The 12,500-nt window shown below is 42.8% G+C and overlaps 1 protein-coding gene across 3 annotated transcripts in view; it reads left to right on the plus strand.

Moving 5' to 3' along the window:
* The window catches only part of LOC143029848 (neurotrophin 1-like), a 192,762-nt gene that overhangs the window by 152,878 nt on the left and 27,384 nt on the right, over positions 1 to 12,500 (plus strand). The gene's annotated exons all lie outside the window — the stretch shown is intronic.

Here is a 12,500-nt window from a genome sequence, read left to right on the forward strand (position 1 = left end):
ATGATGATGATGATGATGATGGTGATGGTGATGGTGATGATGATGATGATGATGATGATGATGATGATGGTGATGGTGATGGTGATGGTGATGGTGATGGTGATGATGATGATGATCATGGTAGTGGTCGTGGTTGTTGTTTTTGTTGTTGTAGTTCTTACTGCTGCTGTTGTTATGATTATTACATACATACATACATACATATACCAAGGCTTTTTCCCCCTTACAAGGGAGGTAGCCAAAAAGGAAAAGGCATAAAATCATTCCCACCCATTCCATCCCTGAGTACACTCCACACCCCTCCACCCTCCCTCTTATCTTAGCACCTAATAATTATAGAATAGTAATAATCATAACAAAAAAAGTTATGACATTATTGCTTTTTCTTACCAAGCTATCGTGCACGCATGTGTGTGTGTGTGTGTGTGTGTGTGTGTGTGTGTGTGTGTGTGTGTGTGTGTGTGTGTGTGTGTGTGTGTGTGTGTGTGTGTGTGTGTGTGTGTGTGTGTGTGTGTGTGTGTGTGTGTGTGTGTGTGTGTGTGTGAAGGGGTCAGTATTTAGAACCTCCTTTGTTCGGGGCACGAATTACATTTGCGATGTCATATTTACTTGATCTTAACGAAGAAATTCGTTTGAGTACAAATCTGAAGATTCGGCTTAAAGTCTCCTCACATAACGTTGACACAGAAACTATTTACATCTTATTCTCTTAGTCTCTAGACTCCCCTGGCCATTCAAAGACCTGTTCATCTCTCAGTGGGTGTCAGAAGAGCTGACGTTTCCAGGCCTTTTCCATAGCCTCTGCAGAATCACTGCCAAACAAACACTGTGCCTCGCACAAAGGCACTGTAAATTACTTCGTAGTCGAAATCCTTGGTTGGGAGAGGGTCATTGACCCCGCCCAGAAAAATGTTCTTCTCTCACCAGGTCGAGCGGGGCCAGCCTCCTTATGCAAGTTAAAAATTTCCTCGTCTTTGGAAATCGAACATTTGCATGATTAGGAAACGAGCACACAAGAACGAGTGCAAAATTTCTTACCAGGAACCCAAGCTGTGTGTGGCCGAGACACACTTGCCCCTTTCCCGTTGAATGAAACATCTGGAAAGGTGAGGGAGAGGGCAGAGAGAGGAGGTGGAGGAGAGCTAAAGGAAGAGAAGAGAGATAAGAGTATCGAAGGGTGGGGACGTTCTGCTGGGTCTGAACTCGACATACTTGGTTCATTACACTTTCACCCCTACAACGAGAGGCGGAAATCTGTCGGGAAAGTTTAGAATCGATTATATAAATTGCTCTCTTGTTGCTCTGGTTCGTCGCCGTGTACAGGGTGTCCCGAGTTGAGATACGACCCCAAGGAGATGGAAAATTCACCGCAAAATTTCGAAACAGGTGCAATTGGTGGCCGATCCAACCGGATGGGAAAGTGGTGGATTGCATGCCAAGGGGCTAAAATGCTGACCTCGGCAAGACATTCAAGATGGGAGCCTTATTCTAAAGAAATTACTCGATCTCAAAGAGAACTAAAGGAAGAGGAACATAATCGTAAAAACGTCAGCAGGAAAAAAATTCTAGTAGCAACAAGAGCATCAACAGTAACAGCAGCAACAGCTGCAGCAATATCAATGTAGCAGAAACACCACCAAAGATGATGAAAACATTACAACAACAGGAAAGGCACGCAAGAACCAAGCGGATTGAATTAATTAGACGAAAATATATGGATGAAAAAGAAGAAAAGTAAAGAAAACGAAGAGGAAGGAGGTAGTAAAAAGAACAAAGACAAAAGATTGATGAAAATGCTCGGCAGCCAAAGACAAGAGGGAAAAAACGAGAAGGAGAGGAAGGGAACGTGGAAAGATGGACGACAAGAGGACGCTGATGTGCCAAAAGTCGACCTGAGCAACGTCATGTTCTATCCGTGGGTGGGCGAAGCAGCCACTGCACATAAACACACGAACGCACAAACAAACGCATCCTTATAACTATCTTTGCAGTACAACTTCAGGTAAGAATATAAAGAGAAAACACAAAGAGTTAGGTGTAAGCCAAAGTAAAAACCATGGAGAATTTTTTTTATATAAGAAAAGAAGTAAAGATTTCGCGACAAAGACAATTCCTCAAGTAAAATTTTCTGACAGTACCCAGAATAAACTCTGTAAAGATTACCACCGTAGCGAAGGAATTAATAATCTAAGAGATTATCACATTAACAAGACATAATATATATATATATATATATATATATATATATATATATATATATATATATATATATATATTAGTATATTTTGGCAGTAAATTTTCTTGTAGACATGTCTTGTTAAAGACCAATACTAAGTCAGTTTCAACTATCTTCTTAGTTGTTTTTTCCATTCTTCTTATATGTTTCTTATAGTCCAGGGGTAGATTAAACACAAGTCTACCGAGATCCATGGTATATTGACACTAATTATATAAATACAATCGCAAGCTTTCGGTTGTTACATACAACCATCTTCAGGCAGATAAAATGACAGGAAAAGGTCCATGTCAATTATGCTCAGTAGGTCAACGTGCGAGTAGCCTAGTATTTGGTAAAGTTGCCTAGTATTATGGTTAAAGTTGCCAATATCCTGGTACCTTAGACACGCCCACATATAATGCTTCGCAATGGCGTTGAGCTCTCACGAAAAAAAAGGATTAAGGTAACTGAAATAGGCTGATAAACTGAGGCTCTTTGTCCTAAGAGATTTATTATGAGGATAAAGACTGATAATTCTAAGAGTATCAACACAACACAAAATTAGGACGACAGGTGATGTGACTGAGTTACATGAGAATGTTGAGAGGAATTGTTTAATAAACAAGGAAAAAACATCGATTAAGTCAACATTGTGACAAGATCGAGTCATCATCCCCGAGAGTCTTCTTTACTCTTAAACAAATAATGTTTACATGATTCAAAGTCATTAATAATATTCACAACAAGATTCTTTTTACTGTCCACTTCGATTGCTTTTTTCTGAATAACTTGTAGCTGTACCTAATGTTAGTCCTACATATATGCATAAGTTTACACTTGCTTGGGTTTAGATCGATCATTGCTGTAAGTTTGTTTACGTTCTCGTGATTATCCAATTGATGTGAGTAATAAATTATTATTCCGAACAGTTTATTATCATTGGCAAATTTGAACGCAGTAGATTTCAAGCACTGCTTTATACCATTGATAAATGCACAAAAGTGGACCTAAAAGTGGACCCTGAGGAACTCTGCTCGTAACATTTTTCACTACTGGTAACATCTTTCAAACTATGTTTGATTTTTTCCCATCAATTAATGTTCCAGCTTAGCAGATAAATATCCGTTCTATGTGTAGATTTTTTTTTCTTCTCAAAATCCAATTACATTAAATCTACGTTCTTTTGTTGTTGTTTATTTCATACTTAACCATTCCCGCTTTCAAATTAACTAAAGGGAGAAATCTCTAAAGAACCGTAGCCTTTTTATTCAAAACCGAAACACAGATCACACAGAGTAAATCCTATGCCACGCGTGGCAGAAAGGAATCCTCGTCCCGTTGCATCTCGGGTCAGTGAACACTGTTACTAAGCATACTAAGCACAGCAGAACCCTTTCCTGCTGTCTTTCTTTCCTCAACGTCAACAACATCCTACACAGTACTCTTTCTACCTTGTCCACCTCGCTTTTTTTCTCTCTATCTCTCTCTTGTCGGCCAATTACTGGCCAAATTGAGAAGTGAGGACGGAAAAGAAAAATGTGCGGTTTTATGACGATGCAGTCCTTTTCGTATTATTCCGGTTTTATAGGTTCTCAAAAATTCCTTGCCTCCATTTTACAATTCCCCCCGCCCATCCCATTCCCTACTCAATAATTTCCTATAATGTTATCAACCCACCTCCCTCAGTTCGGCCTTCCTTCTCCCTCCATCGATATTAACCATATCCCAAATTCCATCGACCCAGGCAATGCCCGCCTGCGCACTGTTTCGTCTCGAGACCTCTTTGCTGGCCCTCAACCCTCACCCCTATTAGCCCTTTCCCTCCACGGAAAGGTTAACAGAGATATCCTTGGCGCCTTCCGCACGGAGGTTCTGCCCCAGGCTGCACGGAAACGTCTGCCGTTGGTCAGAACAAAATCTACAAATGCCTTCGTAGCGAAGCGGTTAACTCAGACAGGTCTCGTACCGGTCCGCGCCATTTCCTCTGACCACCTCCTAAGCCCCCGTCCCTCTCCTCTCCTCCTAACCTCCCTCACTCCTCAGGCCAAGGTCCTAGGGAGGCCACGGGACGTCACAGGCTCTGACCCCAATCTCAACCCAAAGTTCCTCGCGAAAGTCCGGTCGAGTCCCCGCCCAGTTCGTGTTTGTCGCCTCATGCTCGCGCTCTGTCTGTTTGCGCGTTCGTTATCGTGGGTCGTCGCTTCACTCAGAGCACAAGCGTTGCTTCTTTTTTTCTCTGCCGATCTCGACTGGTATTTCTTTTGTATCTCTCTCATTGGCCTCAACCGTTATTTCTTTTGATTCTTCTCTCTCTCTCTCTCTCTCTCTCTTGATTATGATTTTTTCCTCTATGTCTGTGCCTTTCAGTCTGTCTGCCTGTCTAATCAAATGGTTATGTTCGTATGAAAAATCCTGCGTTTTCTTTAATAGAAGATTAATGATGCAAGTTCTGGAAGTGCTACATTATCTTCACTACAGGAAGCAACTAAGGGATTGGAAATTTGTAGATACTTTTTTTTACGAAGTTTGCATCTGGATGCTGATTGTTGTGTATATTTACGAGTAAAGAAGTGGGTTTCTATACACGTATCATAAGTCAACTAAAGATGCATTGAGGTTCTTTTCCTTATACTTGCTTCTTTCTCTGAGGGTTTTTTTTTGTACGTGTTTCTTCAAACACAAATTTAACCCTTTTAATAGGGGTTTACTGTGTACCTACGAATCCGTGGTTCATCGCATGTATCACCATGCGTCTCCGGTGTAATACTGTCCGACACAGTTGTTTCATGATTGTTCTCATCTTTCCACAGACTCTTCAGTTCCTGTAGGATCAGCTTCTGGGTAGTGAGGTTTCGATCAGTCGAATAAAATCGCTTCATGCGGGTCTGAGTACACACAAAGCGACAACAAATGCTGCACGTGGTAGCGACGGCAGATCTTGGAATTAGGATGACCAGAAGCTTTTCCCAGAAGCTTTGCGTTCGCATTGTTGGGGATGGATGACTCTGTAGGTTCTGACAGCTTCTATTTTGATTTAGAGGCTTTGAAAATTGACCAACTGGGAAGGACTTCTTTGTTAAGGGATTTACTTTTTTTTTCTTTCAAATGGTGGCCGAAATCGAACCAAGACAAGCTGCTTTCTTAATGATTCTTGAAATTTGATTTACATTAGTCAACCCGAAACTCGAGGGATGCCCCTGTCTGATCCACAGACTCAGGAGAAGAGGATTTGGACGATAGTAGTTGTGTATCAGATTGATTCAGATTGGATGGATGACTCTGTGGAGAGAGAGGTTGGAGGGTTGTGAGTTCAAGAATGTAAAATAGGCGGCAGGTTTGTTATGGAATGTAGGTTTAGGGGCTTTGTGGAGACTTACTATGAGAAGTGATTGAGGTAACTGAAGTTTAGAACGACGGAAGAAACGAAGCACCCGCACGAAAAGGTAAGAGGCAATTTGCTCATTCACATGAGGAGGTTGGAAGTAAAGTGGATATAAGACCATTGCTGGGTGGGTTTTCTATAAATACTGAACTTCAATTTGGAGACGTGTTGATATATGCGGAGCTCAAAGAAAAGGATCGAATTGTTGAACTGAATGGAAAGGAAGAGAGTTCACGTGTGCGCGCGCACACACACACACACACACACACACACACACACACACACACACGCACATATATACATGTAGACATGTTCGTGTATGCAGTCATTAATATACATGCGCACGCAAGTATTACTGGAGTCGTTCGAACACATATAATCACAAACTCCAGTAATACATGAAACGACCCTTCCCCTCCCCGTCTTCCAATGTGGCATCCTTGACCCTGAAAAGCTCACTGATTGGCGGAATGGCTGCTATCACGTGACCTGTACTGACCAATCCAAGAGAGGCTTTCACATTCTCCAGACGCTTAAAAGACTTGATGGACGACGGACTCTCATTGATATTCTAAGCTGTAAATGAAAGACGGGTCGATTACAGGACTCAGGGCGAGGAAGCTAAGTGGTTACGGTGAAAGAGAGGACCGAGTTGGAGGCAAAGGGACGACCGCCTAAGAGGGAGTCTTAAGGTAATCCCGAATAGCAAATGAGACGGTGGGAGTGACGAGGGAAGAGTGTGAGGGTGGGAGTGTCTGGAGGGTTGTAGAGAGGAATGGAATTTCGTGAAAGAGGACGGGGCGGAGAGGTTATAGGAGGCGATTGTAAGGTTTGAATGCCTTGGGGATGCAGGGCTGTTCCTTGTAGGCAATCTGTGTGGGATTTAGGTAGGTCAGGTTAATTCAGGTCATCATTGGTCAAAGTTCACGGAAAATAAAACTGAAATCATTCTCGGACTGGGATTCTGGTCAGTTTTATATGCCGCAAGAGGAAAAGAAATATTTTCGTTGGACTACGAATTTGTCTCAGCGTGCATGCGCCAACTTCCCCACCCATCCCGCAAAAACATAATAGCTCCCCGAAGTCTCAGGTTTCTGAGGTACCTCGGGGAACTCGGAAGAGGAGGAGGAGGAAGAGGAGGAGGAGGAGAAGGAGGAGGAGGAGGAAGAAGAGGAGGAAGAGGAGGAGGAGGAGGAGGAAGAGGAGGATGTTGTCTCACTTAGATGTCTTGGAGGGAAGGCGGGACATAGGAAGCTGGGGCCTTGTAGAGGTGGATGATGTAAATGGCCAGAACAGTGAAGGGAGGGAAGAAAGGAGAGAGGTAGGTAGCACGTGAATGGAAGATAACTGTGTATTCATGCAAATAGAGCCTTCCAGAAGTCTTGGAAAGAAATGATGAGAGGAGAGAAAAATGCACGAAAATTCAGTGAAAGAAGGATTCAGAGAGTAACAAGAGGTGAAGGGAGAATATGAAAATGTTTAAGGAAGAGGAGAAAGGAGGGAGGACAATGGGAGAAGAAAAGAAATGAGCAGGAGAAAAGAGAGGAGGAGGAGGAATAAGAGGAGAGAAGGAGGAGGAAGAGGATAAAGAGGACAAGGCGTTGGAGAACAAGAAAGAGGAAGAGGAGGAAGTGGAGTAGGAAGAGTCTTCGAGAAATAACAGGATATCAACCATTATATTCTCTCTTTGTTCCTTTGATCATCTAAGGCAGACCTTCCAGTAGCCATGAGCAATAAGTAATTCATTAGTAGCTGAGGAAGTAGCGCGGATGGAAAATACGAAGGAGAAATTTCCTTATCAACGTCACTACCCTACTGTCCGCTGACCTTACCTTTACACTATTTACATCAACCAATTCCATCAATGAATTATTCTTACTTTGACAGCTATTGCCCCTGGTCATAACTATATCTTTTCTATTTCCCACATCACTATGTTGTCAAAATGATTGGAGAATAATTTACACACACACACACACACACACAGACACACAGACACACACACACACACACACACACACACACACACACACACACACACACACACACACACACACACACACACACACACACACACAAAAAAAAAAAAAAAGTCGAGGGGATGGATGTTTGAGTCCTGCCACCGGCGAAGTTGAACCAAGGGCATGGTTCATTAAATTCCACGCTACAAAGTTCTCTGTGAGGGGCACCGTCCTGGCCTTCGGATAGGGGGAGTTTGTGACGTTAAGCCATATCATCATCATCATTTCTGCTAACTCTCTGCTACCCTCCTTAAATCTCTTCTTCACCACTTCCATGACTCCACTTCCTTTGGCGTGATATTGTCCCATGTATGAAAGCGCTATTTCTCACCGACATAACACTAAAAAAAAAAATAGCTAAATGAATAAATATGAATGAAAATATACAAATTAATAAATAAAGATGAAAACGATTAGATAAAATGTTAACGCTTCCACTAGCCAAATATTTCTTCTACATCGGTTATTTCATTCCAGTCGACTGTCACCCTCACTCCCCCTCCCCCCCTCCCCAGACGCTGGGTATTTGACCTCCTTACTGATTTGCTTCCTGCTTTAGAAGTCTCTTCTATCTCTTCTTTTCTTTCTTCCTCCTTCTCTCTTCCCACTTCCACTTTTTCTTCTCCTTCTCCTCCTCCTCCTCCTCCTCCTCCTCCTCCTCCTCTTCTTCTTCACCATCCTTCTCCTCCTCCTCCGCCTCCACCCCCCACCCTCTTTCCATTTCTCTCCTCGACTTGTTGCCCATTAAAGCTGCGCGGGGCGAAGAATGCCCGGCGCGTGACTCGTAACCTCGTGAGGACGGGACAGCTGAACCACGCCGCGCCGCGCCGCCGCCGCGCTGCCTCGCTCTCGGGACTCGCATCACATCGTATCGCATCGCATTGCATCGCATCGCTCAGCATCGTAACGCAACGCCTTGGAGTTCCTGGAGTTGCCTCTCTGTGTAGAAAGTCTAGAGGAGTGCTACAGACTCCGTCCTAGCCTCATGGCGATGCTTGGAAGCGGAGGAGCTGGTTATGCCTTTTGTAACGCCCTAGAGCCACTCCTTCCTCGTTCTTCCGCTTCCAAAAAAATTCTCTCTGACAGCTCAGTCACTTCGATTCTCCTTGTCTCCATTCCCAACATTCATTCTTGAATATCTATCATAGCATACAGTACTTCAGAAATAATTCCTGTTACCCGATCCTATCCTCTGAAAAAGATGTTATGACCCAACTTACACTCTTCGCGCTTGATGTTTCGACATTCCAGGATCGCAGACCTTCAAAAACCTCTACAAAGTACGAATGTACAATAGCGCATCTCAATTTCCATATTCTCAATATTTCTACATATGCCAACGAATCAGACACATCAGGGGCCAGATCTGGTAGACTTTTCTTTCCCTTTACATAAACAGAGAATAATTTACACTGGAAATAACCTTTCGGATCCAGTATCCTACTGACGTCGTAAGTCGCTGGGTAAGTGAGACCAGATGTAACCTCCGCCCAAATCTAAAACCTGATGTTACGAAACGAAGATTAAATAGAATTAAGAGAGGATAACAATATTGGTAGCTGTTGTCTGTATGCGGACATTCACTCAAGAGACACATGTACTCTTTTGCATCTGCAATGTTCCGATCCAACCTTGAGGTGAAACGCTCATCTCGTTAATAAGCGGACCTACGCTCGATCCTCAATGTCTACCGATGTCCTAACTGTCCGAACTCATAAGGCAAATGTAATGACTTCGGCAGCAGTTCGAGTATCAGAACCTTGTTAGCATAAACTCCAGATTCAAACAAACAAACACACTAAGTTTTTTTTTACACGAATGATCGATAGTGACTAAAGAATGCATGTAGTCAGAGGCGGATTTAGCATAGTTAAAGACAAATAACCAAGAAAACGATGCAGTATGAAGTCGAGTATATCATAGAAGGACCAGGTAATGCTATAATGAAACGGACACGTCTGGAGAATGAAGAATGAATGCCACAGAAATACACGAGTCAGATGTGGAAAAATATACAGTAAATGTGTGCCATTCCGGAAAAAAGGAGATGAACGTAAAATATAACCAAGTGAGTAGATACAAAGTATATAAGCAATGTTCAGTCAATCAACATGTTGCCCCTCTGCTCCCTCATGCAAAAGACCCGTCCGTGGCCACTGGAAATCCTACCACGATCCATCACGGCCACACTTCTGCGTAGAAGAGGAAAACACTGAGGCGCTTTGGTTGATGGACGTCAGCAAGTTCTCGAGGAGGGTTTCGCTTGATGGGGGCGCCTCCCTCTGCCACGCGACTAAGGTACCACCACGAGAAGTCGCGCTCCATCGGAACCATGAGGAATGGTCAAAGCGAAGCAAAAAGTACGAGAAACGAATGGATAGCGGGAGATATGCAAATATCTCACTACGAAGGGTGAGAAGTGAAAGTGCACGGCAATAAATTCCTAATTAGGCAGCTGTAGAGGAACAGGAGGTAGAAATGAAGTGGAAAAAGTATTCTTTTATGTACATGATTCTCTCGTTATATGTCCTTCACTATACTCGTACAACACCGCGGACAGTGACGGTACATACGTGTTACTGGTCGCCCCAAGTAGAGAACAAATCCGTTCAGCGTGTTCGACCCAGTATTAACCGGGTTTAGGAAAGGCAAGCAGTTACACAGATTTGTAAATGTCGCTGCTTAACATACCCTTGCAGCCAAGGTTGGTAAAAGGCTCGAGTGAAGTGTTGGTTTCACCCGGTATATATATAGACCCCTGGTTTGGCTCAGCTTGATATAAATAGCCTAACACGTCATTCAAGGGTTGTATGATGGCTTAGTTTAAGTACATGAAAGGATGTTGATCTGTCGTAAGCTTTAAGAGGCGGTCATTGGAACACCTCGGTCTTCTGCAGGACCCAGTGAACAGCTACCCATTCGTTTATCAATGGCAAAGAACTGGAGGTATAAAGTTTGTTTTGTGATGTAAAGGTCCAAGGTTGGGGGAGGGATGCCGAAGGTCCTTCAAGTTATGTTGTAGCATCAGAGGCCAAGTCTGTTGCATATATCAGTCTAGAGCAGCGTTTCTCAACCAGGGTTCCCCGGAACCCTAGGTTCCGCAAAAGTTGTCCCTAAGGGTTCCGCGACAACAAGTGAGATAAGCTAATGCACTTTTGATTTCTATTTAATTTCATATACGTAATATAATTAAACACGCACGACATATTCTTGGTTATTGTAATAATGTAATATAGACATCATCCTATCTAACTTATTATTACGATGAAAATAAAATGAGAAAGATATGGTATATGTTTTTTTTTTCGCAGAGGTTCCTTGAGACTTGCAATTCATTTTAAAGGTTACGCAAGGGTAAAAAGGTTGAGAAACGCTGATCTAGAAAATTAGTTTAGGTTGGTATTCGGTAGTAGTAGTGCTGGGGCATCAGACAGGAGTTACATTTCGATAAACACGATGGTGTCATCTCTATTGTTATGCGACTTCCTCCCTAAAATGCCTCAGCGTGGTAAGAATTAAACAGTTTGCGGCCGCACAATAAACCGACGAGATAAGATCGGATATGGATCTAGAAGAATGCGTGGGAGACAGAAAAATGCTCCTCAACTGACCAATCGCAAGTGCAAAAGTACCATTAAATGCGTGGCCACACGTACATATACACACAAGAAGCTGAGTTGTAACCAAGATGGGTGGGAGAGGGAAAAAGAGGAAAAAATAAGAGGAAGAAAGTGAGAGTAATTCTCCTCTTTCCTCCCCTACCCTCCTTTCCCTTCACTTTTTGCAAAATCACGGTGAGGCTGCGTTTTTGCTTCGCATAATATACGAAAGTGGTTCATGTACCCGACTAGCGCGGTCAGGAAAAACTGGGCCGGGAAACCACAAACCCGAAAGTATAACTTTTCATTTACCCGAGGAAAATATTCTTTATCTGTGAGAAAATGGGAGAGTATCATTAATTTATAGTCTCGAATCTTCCTAAATTGCGTATGTGTAATAAAGTGGCCGTGATCTATGATCAGGTTTTAGAGAGTGGTCAAGCAAGACCCGGAATCCAGTATGGGAACTTAAATGCCTTTGTGCCCCCTTGACCACGTCTGTTTCACCTATTTACGTGCCTTGGACGTCTTAATACTGGGGTCTGCCTGCGCAGCGGCACCGCAATTGTGGAGGCTTGAAATCAGAGGAAATAAGACGATGGACTTCCTGAATGGGAGTTAAACGACAACTTCAGGTGAAAGTACTCAAGACAGATGGTGACGAGCGATGTCCTACAGGGATCAAGTTTGTCACAAGTCATCTTCCTTCTTTAAATAAATGACTTGTCTATAAGGATAGATATATAACACCTGCGAATGACATCAGTATATTAAAAAAGAAACCAACAGATCTCTCTAAGACTTACAAAAAAGAGATGGATAGCATGCATGAAGCCACGAATGATAGATGGGAAATCAAGGTCAGCAAATGTGATGCGATGGAAACAGGGACCGAAATCGAACATATAAGTATAACCAAATAAAAAAATTACATTGGGTTACGTCAATGTAACTTCGTTACGGGTTAGCTGGGTTCGAATCCTCGGCTCGTCTACGTTTCAATTTCCAACGGATGCCTCCTTCGAGCGATTCTGTCTCGTTTGCGATGGTACGGAATTAAAAGTAATATGTGGTTGAAAAAGATATTAATTGATCACTGGGAACCATTCAGTGTGTATGTATATATATATATATATATATATATATACATATATATATATATATATATATATATATGTGTGTGTGTGTGTGTGTGTGTGTGTGTGTGTGTGTGTGTGTGTATGTGTGTGTGTGTGTGTATGTGTGTGTGTGTGTGTGTGTGTGTGTGTGTGTGTGTGTGT

The sequence above is a fragment of the Oratosquilla oratoria genome, chromosome 11 (genome assembly GCF_046742065.1).
Source record: "Oratosquilla oratoria isolate Oo_2021 chromosome 11, ASM4674206v1, whole genome shotgun sequence".
In the NCBI taxonomy this organism is placed as follows: Eukaryota; Metazoa; Arthropoda; class Malacostraca; order Stomatopoda; family Squillidae; genus Oratosquilla; species Oratosquilla oratoria.